The sequence below is a fragment of the Wasmannia auropunctata genome, unplaced genomic scaffold (genome assembly GCF_000956235.1).
Source record: "Wasmannia auropunctata unplaced genomic scaffold, wasmannia.A_1.0 LD336046.1, whole genome shotgun sequence".
Taxonomy (NCBI): Eukaryota; Metazoa; Arthropoda; class Insecta; order Hymenoptera; family Formicidae; genus Wasmannia; species Wasmannia auropunctata.
The window spans coordinates 661,224-684,400 of NW_012026844.1; the positions used below are offsets into that span (position 1 = coordinate 661,224).

Below are 23,177 nucleotides of genomic sequence, written 5' to 3' on the forward strand. Positions count from 1 at the left end.
TGAAATTTTATTTTGAATACGGTTCAATTCATAGTCAACAATCATAAGTGTAGATGCAAGTGTTTTAGAATCTGAAATTATAATTTATACATATATTACCCGATATTAACTATTGCCATTCATGTTTGCGAAAGTTTGATGCGTACAACGGCTAGAATCGTATTTTACGGTCGACTTCATGCGCCGAGTGTTTGGACGTCACACGCGCGGCGGATAGCGCTTGATAGACTCGTTACGGGTGGCGGCGCATCTCAGTTTGACATTGTGACGAACGATAATTGCCGTATACCGAAATTACGATTAAACGTGCCATGGGACCGAAAGAATCGCCGCGATTTCGGCCGCGCCGCGTTGCATCGCGTCGACGTGACGGTTGGGCATTATGCGCGAAATGGAACCGCGATTACACGCGGACCGGCGCATTGTGCGACCGGCACCGGTATTTCGTGACGCGAATCATTAAAAACGTATCGGCATTGTGTTATAGGCGAGACAGAAAAAAAATAGAGAAAAAGAGAGACTGACGCACGCTCGCGCTGCTGGCGTCCCGTATTTTACATCGCGTGCCGATGTCGCGGCGATATTTTGCGTCAACCAGCGTAACGAGCCCCCGTTGGTTTATTAAACGTTCCGACCCGTAAGTTATTGCGCAAACGGCTAATTATTTTTGTGAAAAGCTATCGGCGCTGGCCAAAACCACCGGCGACATTTCGACATTTAATTAATGTCGATGCCGAGAGCACGTTACCGCGGAAGGCATGATGATATGAAATTCTTAATTGATATTTTGGTCACGATTTTTAATACATTTTTAATAAATTCTTTTGCCGAAGCAACATTAATCGTTCTATGTAAATCTTAAATCTCGATTTTTCTGGTCGACGTAAGATACCTGTATGTATAAGGTATTTTTAAAAATCAGTTGCAGTCATGTCAAATCATCTTTTAAATTAACAATATTAACACATTGGTAACTTAGTAATAAGCAAATTTCAATCGAGGATTTTGTAAGATAATGATAATACTCCGCTTAAGAATTGAGCGAATAAATGAATTTTGTTACTTTGCGTTATCTACCTAATTAAATCGCAAATCGCGCCAGCGCTTCTAATCGATTGCGTCGCGGATATCCTTAATCGACGGTTTATATTCTCTGTCCGTTCTATATATTTCGCATAAAATTCATCGTTCCCCTTTCTTCGCGGAGCGATCTTCGCGACGTCGCCGAAAATGTCCTTCCACTTATTCTCACAGCGCGCGGTTAACGCGCGGTATGCACACCGGCATGGACGAGGGTGAGAGAGGGGTGGCCCCCGGAGTCGTTTAATTTTGTTTATGCGAGCACTTTGGAAGACGTAAACACGGTATCTCAATTCACCGGCGTAATTTCGTCCCACCCGGCCGGCGCAGCTGGCTGCGTTACGATTATGGCGTAATCATATCGGATTGTTATTATGGCTGATGGCCCGGCCGCTGGGGTCGCTGCCGCGGTAGGGTGGGCAGGCTTATCTTTGAAATACGTTGATAGGACATCCTCTCCTCGGCTCGGTATGTCGAGACCTGCCTTCCTCTCCTCTCGCGAAAGACTTTCGGCGATCTCCTTCGTCTCTCCGGCTTCCTTCCCGCCGTATCCTCGGCAGCCGCGCACGCCATGGCTACGCTTTATCGCGGCAGGGGCGCGAGAAATTGCCTATGGATCCGGCCCCTTTCCCTCGACTTTTCTTCGCCTTCGTTTTATCTCAGCCGAATTTTCAATTCGCGCCACGAATTTCCCGATTTTCGTGCCGGTGCACGTTATATGGAACGAGAGAATGGGTCATCGAAAAGTTTTCTCTCGATACGGATTCGAATGATTAGACTTCTTAGTATTGAAAAAAAATGGTATACGTCAGAAAATTTAGATTTGTCGCAACTGTTGAGACTACCAACAAAGATTATTTTACGTATTTTTCTCTACATTTTGCTCTTGTCGATAGATGAAATTTAATATTGTGATGAAATGCAGGAACGCGAGAGATGTGAAGTGGCAGTAATTGCTCTCTAAAGACGTTAGCGCGTAAAAATAATATTAGGAGCCGCGGCAAACAGAACGCAAGGACCCGCCTCCTCGGCCGCAAATCCAGACTCTTCGGGGGTCGCATTGTTCTCGATCCCGCCGTCGTCGACATCATCAACGTCCTCGTCACGGTGACGTCCGTATTAGACATTAGACTACCAAATAAGTGGGTACGTTCCGCAGGAGGGGGGTCGGCCGGGGTGATCACCCCCATGTGGCACCCGCATGCCGCCCCCTGGGGGACGCAATCAGAACGTTTCAATCAACGGTCGCTCCGTGAGCCCAGGACGCCGGGGAAATCGGCGGGGGGGTAGCTGTAGTAGGGGGGCGGGGGGGAGGATTCGTGGGGTGAGACTCGTGATTACTCTGATAACCAACGTGCATTAAATCTTGGACCGAAGAGGGCGGAAACCCCTTCCGCCCTTTGTCGCCGAGTGGTTTTAAGGCGGTGACTCACGGAGCGCGCTTTAAAGTGGATGCGAGGGTCACGATCTTATCGCGATATCTTGTAACGACGCAGGAGAGATTTTCGCAGTAATTGGTTGGTCCGTTCGCTAGCTCTGCAGATGATTTTACACGTTCCACTTTTCACGAGCATTCGAAGTTTATTTTTACTGAAAAGAAACTCACTGTATAACAATGTTTTCACAGATCAAACAGTCACGCTTAATTGAAACGTGAAAACTGCAGTATAATAGTAATATAATAGCATCATGAAAATCGTGCACATTTATCACAAGGAAGATGGTGTCTATTTTCGAGATACAGTTCGGCTGGCTGTGCGAGTGCGAGTTAAAAATCAAACGACAAATTTATATAGAATTTCGAGACCGCGTGACAGAGTTCGGACGATCTCGCGTACGCTGGACGTTAGTTAAATAGTCGACGAGACGATCGGTACACGCAGACACGGGGCAATGTTGCGCCGGTCGTTCGGTCTGCTGATCCGCGATTTCGCCCGACCCACGCACACGCACGCACGGACCGTACGCGCGGGCGTGCTCGTAATCCGTGCGGACGCGAATGAATGGCGAATGAATGGGGCGCGGAGCGAATGACGAAAAGTTAATCACGGCTCACCATATCGTTGCGCGCCGGGTTTTCGGGGGGGGGGTGTACTGGAGGGACGGAGGGCGGGCGGGGCCGGGTGTCCCCTTAATTCTCTTGATTACATGGGCGTATCTCGATCGCGGGTTCCGATCCTGCTCCGCCAGGCACGATTCTACGTCTCTTTAGAGATCGTACACCACTGACGATCTCTATTTCTCTCTTTCGCATCGCTTTTTTTTTTCCATCCGTTTCCCGTCCCGCTCTCTTTCAACGAAGGTCCATATGGCGAAGTTTGTTTTGTGCGCGCTCGCAGTGCACTGTTACGAGACAATTACGACGGTTACGGCGAGTCATCTCGTCACGGATGGTCGCTTCAAAATGATTAGTCGGTGGCTAAATCGAGAGCAATACGAAAACGAGGAAAATAATCGCGCTCGTTAAAACATCACCGTAATTTGAAGTTGTATTTGTGAAAACTCTGGATGAATGCATTTTTTATCTGACAATGAGTTATATTACATGATAAGCGGGTTATATGAAATGCATATATATATATATATATATATATATATATATATATAATGCTAATAACATAATTAATATACAAAAACTATCTTTTAGCATATAAAATTGGTTGTAGACACAGAAAAAGTATTTTATAATCATACGGCGATAACTACACGGAAAGAACGATTTTGTTGAAAGGTCTAAAAATTTTGCAAAATACAGATCTGAAAATAATTTTCTGTTAAATCATCAAAATAATTTGTTGGAATGTTAAAACTGATAAACATTGCTATAAAACGTTTTGTTATTCTGGCAATCATTTTGACTTTCGCAAAAAATAGTTTGATTATTGAATACAAAATTATTTTCAGATCTGGATTCAGCAAAATTGTCCTTTCCGTGTATGCATTGACTTACGTGATCCTCTTATCAGACAGTATATAGAGACTTATCTCGAGGTCTTGAAGCGTAGATCGGCAGACGCTACCTAAAACTCCTAACGCGAGGACGAGGGCGGCGAAGGGCTTGAAAACTTTCGAGGGGGTAACTCGATTTCAGAGATTGTTCTATTGGTAGTGAGTGCCAACCGGCAAAGTGAATTGTAAAGTAATTGCATAAGATTAGTAGCGCCGGGCGCGGAAGGCACTCTGTCGGTTACTTCCAGTTCAATGAGTCTCAACGACTTTACTTTGATTCGTTCTCTCTCTTTCTCTCTCGCTCCTCTCACTCTTTTCTGTCTTCGATACTGCCCTCCTCTCGAAGTTTCCACCCCCCCTCCCTCCCGTCGTCGTTCCCGTCTTCCCCGTCTTCCCGTAGTCTTTTCTCCCCTCCGCGCTCACTTTGTGTTCCATTTGCGTTTCATCGGGCTAATTTGTTGAGATACCGCTTGCCAATATTTCAGTCCTTTTTACCTCATTGGCTTGAATAAAGGGGAGCGTTTGAACCGCGATCTCGAAGCGGATAATTGCTTTCCTGTTGCTTGTGGCGATACGACGAGATCTTCGAATAGCCCGTGAGAGTGAAGCTTTATCCTTCTCACCGTGCGAATTTCACAGAAACGTTATGTTAGGATAATCGATGAAAGGGAATACCCGGCTTCATTAGCAACCGCACTAGAAATAATTGACTCAATGATAGCATTCGTGAAAAAAATATTTATATACGAATTTACATTCATTTTGTGATTGTCCAACATATTTGGTTCTGTGAATTCCATGAATTTTGATGCAAAGAGATTTCATGAAAAATAATTTATGATACAAGTTTATACAGATCTAATTTGCTCCCTGACTTTATGAAATACGGTCAATAACTTTTTCTTTAGCGGACAAGTAATAGTAATTTTGTTGAAAATCCTTGGCATCGGAATAATTTAGAAATGCAGAAATGCACTTTTACAAGTATACTTATAACGCGCATATCGGTGTTTCCCAATTATAGATAAGAATTCGGTAAGAAGCACTTCTAGTGCTGCGCTTCCATTCTTCGCGCGAATAATCCCGTCGAATCCCTTCGGAGGACCCTCGAGCACAAATTAGGTACAATCCATTAAGAAGCGCTTCGCGAATCCTCTCTGTGGCTCCATTTTCGAGTCGATCGTAGAACTTGCGGCGGGGGTGGCAGGCGGGCGAGCGAGCGGCGAACAGCGATGGAGGGCGGAAAAAAAGCCCGAGGTAAGAGAGGTAAGAATCTACGTAGAAATTCGCGCGATTGGAACGCAGCCCTCGTCCCTATTCCGGGGACGTGTACGAGTGGAAATTCGCCGACTGCGAAATGGATTTGCGACAAGGTGACGGCGACGCGAACGAGGAATTCTGATAAGGAGCCGTCGTCTTTCTCCGTCCTTCGTTTCTCGCCTGAGAGGGAGCGATACATTCGAAAAGACAGCGGGATAGAAGTGCGAGAGAGAAAAAGATAGAGCGATAGAGAGAGAGGAGGGGGGGAGGGAATGGAAAAAGAGACATGGGACTGGGACAAGGAGGAAACGAGAAAGATAGACTAGCGAAAGAGACTCGAGCGGACAATGTCCGAGTAATGGTTGCCTCGGGCTACTTTTATATCCCGGGCGTCCCGTTGAAAGCTAATGTCCGTGATAACGCCTCATTCCCCTGTACTGACCGGCTGCACCATCCCTTAACCCCCTGCGTTGCCTCGTAGCCCCCGGCTTGTCTCGCATTCGTTCACGTATCTTGCACCTTCTCGGAGAATGCGCTTCCGCGAGAGAGAATCCTGATGGCAAAGGCAAACGTATTCGGACCACGTTGTCCGCCGGCCCGTGCGTATTATGGCGAGGAATTTACGAAACAGGAAAGCAGAAACGCGCCCGTCAAATATTCGCGGGTTGATATGGCGAAGAAAGAAATTCATGAATCTCACTCAGTTGTTATTATATGTTATTTCTATTTTTCGTATAACTTGCTTACTCTCTTAGGTAAATTATATAATTTATTTTTGCAGGAGTTGTTTTTCATTTATTATTTTTCATTAGTCAAGTTCTGTCGCTACGTGTTTCGTCCGGTAATTAAAAATGTGAAGTTATTGAAGTGTGATACACGGATCGTAGACAGCACGATATATTTGTCGTGTCAACAATTTAACGAAAAGTGGGGTGCCGGGGCACTCGACTTAATGCGGCGATTTCGAACAGCGAAACGGTAGGAACGACAGTGCCTTCCGAGATTCATCCACGAGCCCACCCTTGGCCCACCGTTTCTGAGCTTTCTGGGGTCGTGCGTGGGGTCGGCACGCTTCAGGGGACGGCTAATGAAATATCCGTGCCGGTTTAACCGAGTTACAAGCCCCGCGAGCCACCCCAAAGGCGAAAACGCCAACCCCATGAACGGCACCATCTCTGTCCTCTCGCTACGACAACAAGAAAACATATTGTCCGCGAATATACTCGCTCGGGGATCTCTAACTCGTCGATGCGGCCCTAAAATCGTAGGAACAAATGGAACAAATTTTTGATATTTTCTTTATTAAATATTTGAGGCATTAGTAGATATCAATAGCTATTAAAAGTAAAGTAAATTTCTCTAAACTTTAGGCGCGGCGAAATTAAGCTTTACAATTACGAATAAATAATGAATAAATAATGTGAATGGGAAGAAATATTTTCTCTCACCTATATCGCGATAGAGAAGTTCATCGACCGATCGAACGGTTTAATATTCGATCTACGGTTGAGTTCGGTGGAATAGATACACCCCCGGTCGCGGGCCGACACCCACTGCGGCTTCTCCCACGATCACTTTCACCCCGCACCTAGCTTAGGATCATCATGGGCCTAACGTCCGCGCGCACTGTGTAAACCCGCGGTACGCTACATTAACTCGATCCATCATGCAGCAGGAATCGACTTAAACTCCCGTACGCAGTGCACATTGCCGCTGTGCGCGTTTGCCCACTTGGATTAAGGTGTAATGAGCGATTACGTGCGACTCGACGCAACACGATCGTTTCTTCGCCCGAGGATGGTATAGCTATTGATTTATATCGAATTATCTCAATATTGGCAGAACGAGGGAGGGTGAATAGAACTGCCGGATGAGCGATCAAATACGCGCTTTATCGGTAATATGATGATTGAACGTAAAAACATCCTGATTAAAATAATCAATATAATAATACATAAAATGTTTTTTTACATCCAATCTTATTTATCTGCCCTGTACTATTTTTATTTTATTTTACTTAAGAAATAAATTTAATGTTGTCTTCTCCCATGGAGAGACTCAATCAAAATTCTACGTTTTTATTTTGTTGAATAGAAACGATCGCTAAATCAACGTCTCACGCTTCGCGTTAGGTATATGTTATATACACACGTTCGTAAATTAACAGTGAGGTAGCCAGAGCTAACGGTCATTTATCATCATCAGCGGGCAGTGCGACATATACGCGTGTACTTATCCGTACATAGTTGCTTATCAAAACTGTCTAATACACCCCCGCGCGCGAGCGCCAAGTGGACTGTATTAAATTTAAATAAAAATACCGACAACCGTGTTCACAAGCCGAGCCTATAAATCAGAGCGACAGCCAGCCGACCGACCAGCTCCAGGAGAATAATACCCCATATTTATGTTCTTCTCCATAAAAACCCCCGTCCACCCGACACCCTTTTTCGCCCTAGCGTGGCGCTGTCCGCGCGAAGCGCTTTAAATCGGACGACGAGCTTGTACGCGGGGCGGTAGGGAGGCGAGGGGGAGGTGCGAAAACTCGTGGATCTCTTTTTAACGAAAAAATTTTATCAATCTTCTTCGAAAATAAGAGAAAAGGCGAACGAACGCGCGAGAATTATGGATTTCCCTTTATTCGCCTCTGAAAATGAAAAATATTCGGCGGACACGCTCGTCTCTCTCTCTCTCTCTCTCTCTCTCTCTCTCCGCTTCTCACTTTTCCTAAGTATCGTTCGCTCGATACAGCGTAAATCTCGCTAACGGGAGTCCGAGAATCGTGGATGTACTGGGATGTACCGTGATACGATATATATATATCTCGCGTTCTATATACACGGCGCTTAATTTACGTCGCAGCGGACTTGCAGGATGCACCTACGTCGGTATGGACGTACCTTAATCTATCGCCCGGAGCGGTTCAGGGTGTGGCACACCAGGTTGGATTATGTGACCGGGAGCCATAATGAGGACGGCGACAGGATAAATCACTCCTTTCCTACGCCAAGGATAATCATAATCCCGCGCGATCCTGTTCCCGGGAGTCCTGCACGCTTGTTCATCCTCTTTCTCTCTTTCTCTCTCTCTTTTTCTCCCTCTCTGCCGTAGGGACACCGAATTCATTTTTCCCAGCTCCTTCCGTCTCTCGAGAAATTTCTCTGCCATTCCTCTTTTCTCTCTTTCTTTCCCCCCTCCTCTCTCTCTCTCTCTCTCGATTTCTCCTTCTCTCTTTATTGCTTTTTTTTCTCTGTATCCGCCCGCCTCCTCCGTTCGTTGTGCGGCAGCCCGTTCTTGCTCCAGTATGTTCCGGGAAGATCTCGACAAGCTCACCGGGAAAAAAAGTAGACCGGAACGGTAGCGACGCATTTTAAACGCAACATTCCGCGTTGTCGCTACCATTAATAAATTATGACGAGTACGGTGGTCCGTACTTTGTAAGGAACTTGCTCAGAGATATAAATTTCAATTTGTATATTGTAAATTTTGATATCTTTACAGAAATGTTGAAAAATGTCTAGTGAAAAATAAGAATTTTATTTCTTTTATTAATTTTGTGCTCAATTGTGTCAATGAATCTTGTACAGTGTCCGAATTTACAGCTGTACAGCCGCGGCGTGGTATAACGCGAATTACGAGGATAATATCTTTCTTTAAACCCGCGATATGAAGAGATGGGGAGCGAACTTAAACGAAAAATAACGTCTTTCCGCATCATTTCCAGGTCTCCTTAAGACCGCGTTAACGACATATTTTTGTCAGACGTAATTCGACTTTATTGGACAATTAACGCTTACCCTACACTGTGCGACGCCGGTTTCTTTCTCCGCTATATTTTCTATATTTTCACTCATTATGACACGATAAGACTTTTCTAAATCTTGGATCACGACTAAAGTCGCGTAAAGTAAGATATTTCGGAATAATGATTGTTGATGGGGAAAGGGAGTGCCGATGAGATTATATTTACGATAGGCTCTCTACATCGCGGATTTTATTCGTATAAAAGTTTCTATAATTTATGCATGATATTTAGTATAAAATATATAATTCGCATATTTTCTACGAGAGATACACAATGATATAATAAAGATACAAAATTATATATAATACAAAGATTAAAATTAACACAAAATTTATTTTATATATAATATACAATAATTAACTGTCTTCTTTCTCTCCTACCCTCTCTCTCTCTCTCTCTCTCTCTCTCTCGTATCATAATATTAGTTATTCATATTTTGCTATGTAACTCTCTCCTCTCTTGCCATTGTGTTGCGTTATGTTAGGCAGACACAAGCACACATGGAGATTGGAAAGGAAGGCTTACTCGCTCCGCGAATAAACATTCCTTGGCACTGCGCACATCTTCCGCGTGCTCCTCTCAAAGGAATTTAATGGTTCAGTCGTCGACAAGTTTGTCATCCAGCATATTCAGGTCCGATGGGAACACGCGGTTGCTCCTTTTTGCGCGAACACCACCCTCGCGTACGTTTAGTACACGCGCGGTTACATTTCTTCTTTTCTTCTGCTTCCCTGAATTTATCCGCGATGCGAATTCACTTCGCGACCTATTCCTTCGACTTTCAACATATATATTTTTTTATCACATTTTTTTTTGTCTGAAGTCTTTCTACGAATTCTCTATAAAAATTCTTCTTAGTTTATTCTAAAAAAATGTTAATTAGCGTTATGTATAGCCTGACGAGAGGTAATATTTTTTGTTACATGTTATACACGTCTCATATTCTTTTTTTAATATCCTTCTTCCGCTTTGTATTCAGTTGTGCCTAATTAACAGCACGTATGAAATACAGATCTGTTCGTAAGAAAAAATTAGTACTATTTTTATTGCTTAAAATTATTTTATTAAAAAATTCTGTTAAAACACTACAAGCAGCCATTTCTAGAATCTATATATACAGACACTTTTTAATTTAAGATAACTATAACATCTTTACCATCGAGTTATTTCAGTGGACGTTATACTTAGCCTTTCCGAATTTAATGCATTTTCCATGTACAACCATTCGGTGGGTGTTCTCGTATCGGGAACGCCATTTTGGGTTCTCTGTCAATGAGAAGTACACCCTTTCGTCGGCCTTAAGAAGCCCTCGAGTTCCGTCGGGCCACTCGAAACTATTTTCGTATCGTGGTGAAAAGAAATCGATAAAGCTTCCGAAGGGCGACTCGATTGAATAGACAAGAAGGGTGCTTCTATGGGCGAGCATGATTTTTTTCTAAACTTCCGGCAACCTTACTCGCGCTTCTATTCGATCTATCATGTCACCGCATTACTTTATACGCGTCTAATACGTTTGCAATTCGATAAGGACTTATCGAATCGTAGTCGCTCTCGGATAAAGAAAGTTTCTGAATTTAGTATTTTTTAAATAAAATGAATTCTTTTTTTTTTATCATCGATAAAACGCTGTGTAACTGTGTCATTTAGAGATCAAGATATGATTAAAAAGAATCGTAGTCGAAATCTTAGCGATACACGCCGCAATGGTCGCTCGACTTAACATGGAAACCCGTGCGAAAGCGGACACACGGTGTTTAAGCTCGATCCTTTTTAATTCGACACACACACACGAGAGGCAAGGATCACCCTTCGCAGGACCATTTTAAAGGCATCATTCTTGTGTGGCGCGAGAGAACTTTTAGTAGACCAAACATTTCGTGTTTCGAATTACTCACGGTGCATTCGTTCCGCCGTCGAGTTTCTCGATATGCGGGCTCTTGGGTACATATTGTTTTTAATGCAAACATCTTGTATTTACGCAAAGCTTTTCTAGTGAAATGATGACGAATGACGGAAGGAGCGAGAGGAAACGTTGTGCAAACTTTCGTGTAAAAGTTTGTGGAACGATGGCGAAACAAATGTGATATTTTATTACGAAAAGAAATGATCTCATATATATTATCACCTGTATGAAATTTTTAAAATTATCACGTATACCGTTTATCTATGTCTCTCTACTCACTATGTATATTTTATATTACTATATTTAATCCTCTTCGTTTTCTTCCTTTTACGGAGGATCGTCTGTCATTCCTTTACCAATGCCGCAATTCCCTCCCGCGGCGCCATTATTTTTCGCAGGGAACACGGTTCTTTCTCTTTTTCCCTTCTTTTTTTACAACTGGACCGGGAGAAAGAATCGCGCGGAGAGTGCGAGGTCGTGAGGGTCGATCGTACCGAAATACACGGGGGTAGTCGTCGGGGCGACGATTTACCGCGAAATCGGAGCACGTGTTCCTGGCACCAGAAGCCAATGCTGACAACCTCCAATAACTCAAGCAAGCCTTCGGTTCTCTCTCTCTCTCGTGCCTCTCTAAATCGCAAAGACTCGGTATACCGCATTGACAGATGTACACACGCCCCCCTTGTGTCGCCCGCTATATTAAATATGTGCTCGCTTTCGGCACTCCGGTTATTCGTGCTCTTTGACTCCCGGGAAATTAAGAGAGGAAAATGAGAGGGAATAATTTCAACTAGTGACGAACACCGATGTCGAACCTATGAGCGTAGTCGATATTTTAAAATATTTTGCAAACGTTTCTGACGAAGTTTTTTTTGTCGTTATTAAGTGTGACAGTTGATGAATTCCTTAAATGCAGATTAAAATTTTAGATTTAGTTAAATTTAATTAAAATTAATTTTAATTAAAATTATATTTACTTAAGTAAGTATATTTAATTTTCTTTGCCGTATAGTGTAATCATAATCTAACGCAAAAATGGCAATCTTGCAATTTTTTTCATTATTAGCTGAATGTGATATTGCATGATAAGGTTCTTTTTAGACGCATAAAATTTTTAGAAAGAATTTTATTCGTAATTTTATATTCCGCGTGTATATTGAATATTTTGGTATATATTTTGATGTGTATATTTTAATATATTTTATATATGTATGTGTGTGCTGTATTCTTTACATGTTATTTATATTATACATAAAATTTTAAATAGAATTTTATCTTGAATTCTGATACGAATTATAGATGGTTTAAAGTAGACTTTAAACACTGCGGCTTTTGACGTATGCAATTTCATGATTTTTTGCGACGAGCGTACGGTAGTTAATTGCACCAAGGCAACCGGCATCAAACGATCAAGAAGGGTGCGATCAATTATCCAGCGGTATAACCGCCAACTAATCTGCCTAATCCCACCGTGTGCAGAGAGAGCACCCAGCGAAGCGCGGCATAATCGCTCGTCGATCGCAATTACCGGGCTGTGGTTAATAAGGAGATCACCGAGAGAAGGGCGGTTTCCTGGAGCGGGCGGGGGAACGGGGGTCGGTTTCGGGGAATATACGCAAGCTACGAAGGGGCAACGGAGGAAGGGAGTTATGCGCGGAGTTGGACCGGGCCAGACGCGGGCCGGCGAGCACATTCATTCGGCTCCGGTAATCGGCTTACGGATTGCCAATCATCGGTCAAAGAGCTGACGAAAGAGAGAGAGAGAGAGAGAGAGAGAGAGAGAGAGAGAGAGAGAGAGAGAGAGAGAGAGAGAGAGAGAGACGCCTGGCTTCGGCGCTCCGCTTTTCTTCGATTTTTTTTTTTCTCTTCCGCTTCGGGGTGAAGCCTTCTTTCCGCGGTAAACTGCTCGAAGATGGTGGAGAAAGAAGGAAACGGAAGGTTTCTGTATTCGATCTCGATACAAGGAACTCTTGGAACATAATTACTTTAAAGTTTCATTGTCAAAATATCTAATATTGAGAATATAAAGAAGCTGCTTTCCATGAAACTTTCATTAAAAAAAAAACTTTATATTAAATAAGGAATATGCTGTTACGAAAGATAATCAACGTTGTCTATGTATAAGTGCTTGCGGAAATAATGTATAAGCAGAAAATAGATGCGATATCTCCAAGTTGTAGCTGCGCATTTCTCGAATAATATGATACTCGTTACCCGTCGCGTTATCGTATCTACGATGAGAGAGGGCCTCTAATTAATTAACACCTAGCTGCAGAGTCTGGTTGCACTAATTAGTCGAAGCGCGTCGTAATTAGTGTTCACCCGCCATTTCGGTGATCGATTTCGAGGGAATCAATTATAGAGCGTGTCGATCACTCATCAGCGCTCATTTGTATAGTTGGGTCTCTTTGTCCTCGTTGTTCTTGGTTACGCTTGATATCTTTCTCTCCCCTGATTTATTCTCCCAAAGAATTTTTTTTATTTAACAGAAAAGACTTATTGATTTCTAAATTATCCAAAGTTTGATAAATAACTTATATGTCTAATTTAAAATAAAAAAATTTTTAGCTGGACTTCTCCCTTTCAGTTTGTGAAAAATCCGGAAAGACACAAGTCGCGAGGTCAATGACTATTCCCTCGTTTTTTTCAGCTGGAGCTGGCTCAGCTTGACCTGCGTCGTCGAAGCGACAATTTCCGGACCGGCTGAAATAAAATTCGCCGTCGAAGGAAAAGCCATGGCCGAAAAGGGCAGGCGCGCTGATAATTATTGTCGTCCAATTAAGGGTCGCTTGGTAGCCGCGTCAGTGATGTGACTCGATTTTTACGAGAAATCAGCGATTTTCCGCCATTGCTCTGACCGTTCGCTTTCCTAGCTTTTTGTCGCTTGCTTCTCGCGCTTGCTCCCGCAATTTTCTATTTTGGTCCATTCTATTGCTATCTCTTTCTGTCTCCGTCTTTATTCCTTCTTCCTACCCGCTCCTAACCTAACCGCTCGAGAGATCCCGAATCAAAACTCGTCATTCTGCTCACATAGATAGGTGCAGTAACGCAGAGTAAACACTTGTAGATTTGGCGCACGTTGCCAACGAATGGCCAAATAATTGGCGAGTTTCGCGAATCGTGGCGGTCGCTCGACGGCATTTCTCACTGAAGCTGCGTCGCTCTTCTTTCCATTGTACAGGGTACGTTCGATACTTTACTTCTCGATTATTTAATTTTAATAAAATAATTGAAGTGATTTATGAAGCTGGATTAATAATGTAGTTATTTACAATGGCCAATCTGTGATATTCGACTTATCTCGCGCGGGAGACTCGCTCATTTTTCCAATCATTTTTACATTCGTTTTTGCAGAATGAGTGACAATCAGTAATTATGGCGTTGATTATATCCAATTGACGGACTCAGGACCCAAAAATTCCCATCGAGAGATTTCATTCGTTCGGCCGAAACGTTTTGTACACCATGTACGTTTAACCCTGTCTGTCGTTCTCGTTGCACGTGGTACGATTGAATGTTGGCGTGATTGGCGCCTCGTACGACAAGCTGGACACGCGCGGAATTCCTGATTATTTTACAGTGGTACGCTGCCAACTCGGTTTATTATTTCAGAATTTGCGATACGCTCTTTGTGCGCCATTACGACTCGTCCCGTCGTCGATACCGATATCATCGACACATGTCCCGCGCGAGTCTTCGGGCGCGAATAAAAATGAAAAATCCCCACGAGCCACGAGTAAATCGACACTGCGCGCGCGACGGATAATGTAATTATGACAAAAATTATTTTCATGCGCGACAGCTCACGGGACTGATTTAAATGCGCGTATGTCCGAAATTTGCACGGTGATGAAGCGCGAAATCCCGGGGCGTGTAAACAGCGTTGGGCCACTCTAAAATTCAAATGGCTGATCGATGCCGGTGAATTCTACTCGATGCTCTCTGTTGCGTTTAGGGACCCCTCCTGAAAGAGCGTTTCGAAAAATAGGATTCTCAATTTCGGCGACCTCGATTCGATCTCTCCCGCTATTACGAAGTACGTCAATTTTCGCGATAGCGTCTCCGACGCCTATCAATAACCGAGAGAAATACTTTAAACTAAGTCTGAAACATCGCTCTCGTGGGGACGTATCTCGGATGGAGAGTTCTAAAGAGAGCGCGATAAAATCTGCTCGAGTCATTTCGCCGTGGTTTACGACTCGACGAACATCTTTTTAAATCTACCGATAGAGCGACGCGGTCCGTGTTGAAAGAATAATCGAAAATAAGATACGTTTGTTGACGTTGACCATGAAGTAGGGATATCGATTTACATGATCTTTAACTCCTCCGGAATAACCTATTTTAAAATAGCGACAAGCCGTGAAAATTCAGTTATTACATGAATATGAACATGAAAAGAACACTTTTGCTGAATCCAGATCTGAAAATAATTTTTGTTCAATAATTAAAATTATTTTGTGCAAAAATCAAAATGACTGCTGGAATATCAAAACGTTTTATAGCAATGCTTGTCAGTTTTAACATTCCAAGAAATTATTTTGATAATTTAATAAAAGATTACTTTCAGATTTGTTTTTAGCAAAATTTTTAGACTTTTCAACAAAATCTTTCTTCCCGTGTATGAGTCTTAAGAATTTTATGAAATAGAAAATCGTATTAATTTGGAATAATTATTTCCATCATTTGTCAATTTATCCGAAATTTGTGTAATCGAAATTTTATAGACGCGTGTAATATAATCAGCTGTCTTAGCTAGTCATAAAAGTTGTCTTAGATATTCGGAAAAGGCGAGAGGGGGAATAAAAAACGTTTTGCATATAATCGAGTTAATAAACTGCAAGCGCGCAAAGTCGATAAAGCCAGAAACGTTCGTGGCACTTTAGCCGTCATCGTCACGAGACAGTCGCGTTGTCGCGCTGTGCAGCAACTTTAGACAGGTCGACGGGAGCTTTTTTGTCCGCGGAACGCACGATTGTTCGCGCGAGGCGAGAACGGCGGCGACGTCGTAAAATAGGGTCGTGCGACATTTTGAGGGACAGTTTGGGATACTATCGCGAAACGTCGGTTAGGAGATCCTCTTGCGTCATCATTCCTGCAGCTTTGAACATCAAATATACTTTGACATAAATAAATATTTACTAATAAATTCCATTATTTACTGTTCCAAATTATATTGTTAAGACTTGTGTCGATCTTTTATCAAAGTTTATTGGCGTATTTGTAAGTTAAAATAGCAGTTATATCATTTTACAGAATCACAGGCAATTTTCTGAAAGTTCTAAATACCGTTGTAAGCAATCGCGTATCAAGCCTCTCTTTTAATTATTTTATACATGGTTTGATGTAGAAGATTAAATTGACACATGCGGAGCTCTTGCGTGCGTTCTTCCGGTTTGGCAAGGCGATACGTGCGATATCCTTTTGTGCTGGCAGGAATCGAGACCAAGTCGCCTGGTTATCGTAGGTATATTCCGGACGTACGAAACGTCACGTGCTGTCAAGGCGGCTGACACGTCGTGTGCCCTCCCCCGGGAGCTATTATTTAGCCAACATCGGTGCACACGGCGGTGAGAAACGACGGGGGTAGGTAGACTCTCTCTCTCTCCTTGGGGGTGTGTTTCGGAGCCTGGTAGACGTCACACGCTAGTCGAGCTAGTAGACGTAGGGATGGGACGCCCCGGAGCGCGATTCTCGTAAATATATGCGCGGTGTGTGATTGACGCTTACACGAACGACAGAACCCCATCGCCCCTTGACTCCTACGACTCGCGGGGGTTTAAATAACCCGTCTCGTTCCGTAGAAGGGCGTCGCATCGTCGTTAAAAGCGCATCCTTAGGTCATTCTTGCGCAGAATTTGGAAAAGTTTGTCATAGATAAGAGAAAGTAAGCTGATTAATAAGGTTGGTGCTAATATTGGCTATTCTTTTTATTTGCAAATCTATTTTAGTAGCTCGATTTTTTGCGGTAATATAGAAAAAAGCTGCAGCGATTATTTTTTAATATACGAGTGATTACCGGGCAAGGAACGAAAATTGAAACGGACTTCGCGATTACAATACCGACCGTATATGACAATGTACATGCACACGGTGGGGCGTGAATCGGTGACAGGGGGTGTGTCCCTTCTTCTCGAGTTTAGGGTCGGGTAAGCCACGTGGTGACGTAAAGTACGTTTCGTGCGAGAACGAGAGGGATCGAAGAGGAGGAGGAGAATAAATAGTTCGCGGAGAAAGGAGCAAGAGAGAAAAATCGAGACGGAGAAAGGGAGTCTCTATCTCTCTCTATCGCTCTCTCTTTCTTTCTCCCTCCGTGTTAACTGGTGCTAAGTGAATCTGTGGCCACGTTTTGGGGTAGCGGCGTGTAGAGGGTTAGTATCGCTGCTGGAACGTCATTGAATTGTTCGTAGGACCACTTTTCCATACGATGATCCGCGCGACAACTGGTTATAATTTAATAATCACATGAATATATCGTAGCCACTGCCTTTTCATTTGCTAATATACGGGTGCGATACAGGGTATATTTGATAATTCGGTCAAGCAGTTTAAGCTTTGAATACGAGATGAGATTAAATCGTGTCGGTTCGAGAAAGAAGTCTTTTACATTGCAGTAAAAAAAAAAAAGATATTAAAACCGTTGAGCTTGTGCGATGAGAAAATAGATATAAAAATTTATATTGTTTGCGGTATATCGAAATGAAAAATACGATTGCAAAAGATTCTTATTTCCGCGGGAAGTCCGAAGGAGAGTTAATTGCAGGGTTTGATTTTTTTCGAACGGTACATCATCTTCCAAGATGATATCATATCGCGTTATCTGTCAGTCGCAGGGAGCAAATACGTCGCGCGAAACAAGTCTGTTAATTCGCGGCGACCCTCTTGCGATAGGTCTGGACTTAATCCACCCTTGCCGACGCCGCCGATATCAGTGCCGGGCGATAAAATCTCGATACTCGCACACGCGGCGCGTACATGATAAATCGGATTAGTTCGTGCGTAGGGACGAGCCGAGCATATGCTATGAACTGAGCGTGGCATATTGCCGAGCGAGGGAGAGACGGAGATGGAGAGACCAACGGGCGAGCGAGCCACCCTCGCGAGGATCATCCTTTTGGGGAAAGGGGGGGGGGATGGTCGTGCGCGCGTTACAGTGCTCTAATGTTTCGTTTCTGTGGGATAGTTAGAACATCATCCCCGACTGCAAGAGTGCACAATTTTCATGCGCGGGGGAATGGGAAGGGGCAACTATCGACCCTCGATGCGGGCGATCCCGGCACGGGAATATTCATGACGTATCCGTGACGAAATTTTATTCTCCGTCGACGGTTTGCGCGCACCGGGATGTATATAGTGTAAATAATTTGATTATGTCGTGCGGCGTCGTTCAGCACGAGTGGCATAGCGAAACATTGCGAGGCAAACTGTAGGGGATGATAATAATAATCAACAGTCAGATGAATTTAGAGATAAATTTGTGATGTATACCTCGTGCGTTGTTGTCTACAGATTTAAAGAATTACACCTCAGTAATAATTAAATCTATTATTTTTAAGTGATTATTTTAAAAAATTTTTATTATCATTGGTCATAACTCACTAAAGAAAAACTTAATTTGGATTTATCCGCAAATTCTGTTGCCAAGTGATGATTGAATATATATTAGTGCATATTAATTAGAGCATGTTAATTAGAATAGAGTTTACTTATAAGCTGTTAATTACCTTTGGATAGTATTCTCCTCTGAAAAGAAAATTAATGAATCTCTACGAAAATTAATGAATCTCTCTTTATCGAAATTAAATCGATGTACAACGCGCCTTTACACAATTCTGTTTATTTGAGTAAATCTGATGTCTATGCGTTCGCGTTACGTAAATATTACGGATACACATATATCGAGGATAGTGGATCACGGTAAATCTTTTCGGATGGTTCAGTCGATATTGAGGCACTCGTTAGTACATTAGAACCCTCGTGGTCGAAGGGAAGTAGCTCCAATCAGGGGCTACTAATAATTTTCCCCCTAACCGACCTATGTGCGCCGCGGCAATAATCATTTCCATCCCCCCACTCTCTCCCGCCGCCTCCCCCTGCTCCCGACCGTATACCGAGTGCCACACATCGCCGCCAGCATCACGAGCGACTGTGCTACCCGCCCCCTCTGCAACCCCTCCGCAAGGACTAATCGCTCGACCCGCTAATGATTTATAAGCGGCGCACGTGTGTTCGTACGTATGTACGCGCGCGTGTGCGCGCTGTCGGTGTGTTAACTAGAGAATCCTGTTGCGGACTCCCGCGGCGTTTACGCCGTGAGATTGGAATGGGCTCTTTCTGCACGACGGGTACTTGGAATACGAGTACTCGAGCACCCCCGAACTGATGGCGATACCGGCTTCCGGTCGAGTACAGCGTGATTCTCGTGTGAGAACTCCCTGCAGTCCCCTCCCACCAGGACTGGTTAAAAACAATGCGCCCTACCCTCTGGCCCCTTTTCTTTCTTTTCTCTTCCTGTTTTGTTTCGATGATTTCTCAGATTTTAACTCGTCTGTTAAAAAAAAAATAGATGAATACAATTTTAAATGTAAATAAAAATTTGAATTCAATTGTAAATGTAAATTAAAATATAAAATCCGTGTAAATACAGCATTCATAAAATATTTGAAATGCAGTTTTCAACTTTTTATATTTAGGTATATTAAAATATAATTTGAAATTTATTGATGTCTTAGCTAAAATATAATTAGTTTTAGATTGATCAACAAATTTTTAAACAAAAATGGAGCAATGTTTTCTTATGATTCTCGTTTCGTGATTTAAATCAATCGATAGAGACGCAACGAGAGGTCAAGTCAAAAAGTAGATATGGTCTATTCCTAGTCAGACGTACCACGGTCACGTCCCAGGCTCGTAAATCTCCCTAATTCGCTCGTTGAGAGTCCAGAGGCGTCACGGATGCCGTTCGTCCTGAATGGTCACGCGTTTAATGAAGCTATATACATCGTCATTGTGTGTGTTGGCGAATTTTACGAACGTGTCTTGAACGAACGCAAAGACACGATTCAAGAAATTGTGAGGGAGCGCTAAAAATAGTGTTAAATTGATTTAAGATTTACACTGAGAAATATGTCTGTTTTGGTCGATTAGTATTTAAAAGAACACTTGAAAACGAATTCTTACTACTAATATAAAGATATATCTTTTATTTTATTGAGGTTAATTATTTCAGTTTGTTACAAGAGTTGCATAATATTTGCGACGATTGTCGAGAAAGTGCATTGGACGTTCTTATATTTTAATTCAGGATTCTAGAATTTGGTTTGAAAATTTTCTCAAAAAACGGTACCTCATAATATTCGCGAACACACTCTTGGTGGATTGTACTGCTCTCCCCCGCTCTCTCCGTTTTTGATTCCCCAGGGTGGCGCGGACAGGTAACCGCATAAAAATCTCGCATTCAACGAGGGCGGATAGCTTCTCATATTACGCCGGGCACCATAACGGAATTGCTTTATTAGACATCCTCCCTCTTGTAATCCCTCCCTCCCGCCTTCCTCTCTCGTCTCTCATCTGGCACGGTTCGCTCGTTCACGTCTGGCTGCTGCTAACGAGACAGCTCGTGAGCAGCGGAGAAGCAACCGGGCGACCAACGTATTCACCCTAAGCCTACCTTCAACGACCAAACGAGACTACCTAAACGCGTCCACCGGACCTACTAAATCAAGATGTACATTGGTCACGGTGTACATGGCGGTCGGTTCTGTTAACTGTGCTTATGAAACATTGATTTCACGCGGCCAGGACGTGACCGGCTGCGCTCTCACGACGTCGTATACGGGGTGCTCCGTTAAATCCAATTTCGCGTCTCCGCGAATTTTGCGTGCGTCGCGGATAGTCACTGCTTAAGAAGAATTTATGTACAAGTCGATCGATCGTGAAAGTTATTGTGAAGAATATAAGTCAGATTTTAAGGAGTAATTGATTTGAGTAAGGTTGAGAGAAAGAAGTCGAGAAATACAATTCTATATGAAGGGGTTGAAATAGGGGTACGCATATGCAAATAACATGAAATATCATATAGACGTTTAATGGTTTTATTTGTCACTTAAAGTGAGCAAACGTATCAACTTTTATGGACTTTGAAACTGTAATATTTTTCTCTACCAAACACCCAGTAGATCATTATATTTTAAAGTGGCAGCCCCCGTCCGTGCTTGTAAGAGGGCAGTCTATTTCAATACTCGCCAAACCAGTTGGTCGGCTCGAGTACCGGATCATCGTGTATGACGCGACTGGTTCTCAGTACCAAATCCTGCGAAACAATTGATCAATTTTCTCTGAATTGCATCCGACTCCAACGTTTCTCGTTTTATAAATATTCCTTAAAGCGGGAAGAAAGTCTTTTTTTATTTCGTAAGATTTCGTGCGTGCGAATCTTTTTTTTCCGTTAAACATCTACGAGAGACACGTTACATTCCGTCTAGAATTTCCGGGTCATCGATACGTTGGATGGACGTTACAAGGCCATAGAGGGTAGTCTGCAGGACACGCAAGAGCGGTGGGTTATCACGCGTGCCACGGATCATTACCCTGACGGGGCTGCAGAACCTCCGGGACACCGCGTCGTTCTGGCTGCAGCTAAGATTAATCGCTTCGGCTATGTTGCGACGATATCGGCGTAACGTAGCCTGATGATAACTATATAGCGACACGTTTCTGAGAGATAAGACGTCATGACACCGTGTCCACGCTCGTTTTTAGATATTTCAGCCGGTAATGACTTACGGTCTCTGTGAGTTAATTAATCGTTATAGTTATCTACAATCGTATACGTACAATCGAATACGATCGATTTCCGGTCGAATCTAGCGGTCTGCATTTCGATCTGCGAATTAATTTCATAATGTCATATTTGTATATATTTATATTTAGATTTTTTGTCTTTTTCAATAGAACAAATTTCGGAGTAATTTGTTATACGAAAAACTTGTAACAAATTTTTTTTATGTCTGATTAATCTTGAATTGTTTTTCGGTTTTCCCAACTTACCTCCTGGCCGCGGGGTAGCCACCCCCAGCGGTAACGGAACGTCGGTGCGTGGGGGTAGGAAGGGCCACGACCCACACAATGAGTGGTATTCGCCCCCAGGGCCGTACCGATATACACGTTCACCAACAATGTGGCCGGGCACCGGCTCTATCCACGCTATGCTAATATCAAGGACCCGTGTGCGCACACAATGCCGGCTCGTGTAATATTTGGCGACGTCAATAACCCAAAATAAATACCCTTTTGTATCGTACTTCGGGTGCTCCCGGCGCTGCCACTGCTCCACCTGAAACCGCGCGCTCCCGTTTTCGTGGCCGGACGCGTGTCGCTCGCGTCTTCGGGCTCGTCAAGAGTCTCAACGAGTATTAGCGTCTTCGGTGTAGACTGGAAATGTGGAGAGACATACGAGTAAATATTATAGAGTTAGTTAACATCTTCAGACATTAAGAATATATTAAGACTGCAGAAGAATTTTTTTTGTCAATATTTAGAAATACAAATTTTAATGTAACGACAGTCTTTTTCGAAACGATAAATTATTTTTATTGTGTGAAAGTGAAAGAAGAAAGAATTGCGCGTGATCTAATGGAAGACCATTACGTTGTCGCTGTTGCCGTCGAGTTTCTCGTGAAACAAAGATTACGCGCAACGATCTCTCGCCTACGAGACGAAATCCGCAATAAAGAACACCTGGTCCCGCGGGTGGCGAGGATCCTTCGTGCGAGGGTCGACCTTTCCTGGTAGACGCGTGTCCACGCATCGTCACACCTGCTTACGCAAAGCCTCGTCGGCGTATGCCGCTTCCAGGTCTTCGTGGCTCGTCGTTCTCGCTTCTCTCTCCTCAGATGCGTTTCTTCGTGTCCGTCGCGTCGCGAGTCGTCTCGTCGCCACGTACCTCGTCACGGACTAAATCTTTCCGAACGCTCTGCGAAGGGAAACTATAAAGGTGTGAGGGCACGCAGATAACGTGGCTTAAACGTATACGTGTTGCACGGACATATTAGATATATGTCACGACCAGACTACAGAAATTGAAATTTTTGTATTTTCTCTTCGTCTACTCATTTCTTTTCTGTTTTTTTAATCAGTCAGCGTTAGGTCTCCATTGTCGAGATAATTCAGACATGAAAA

At 43.3% G+C, this 23,177-nt stretch overlaps 1 protein-coding gene across 1 annotated transcript in view; it reads left to right on the forward strand.

Moving 5' to 3' along the window:
• LOC105451755 overlaps positions 1-23,177 on the forward strand; it is a 161,633-nt gene that overhangs the window by 47,833 nt on the left and 90,623 nt on the right. The gene's annotated exons all lie outside the window — the stretch shown is intronic.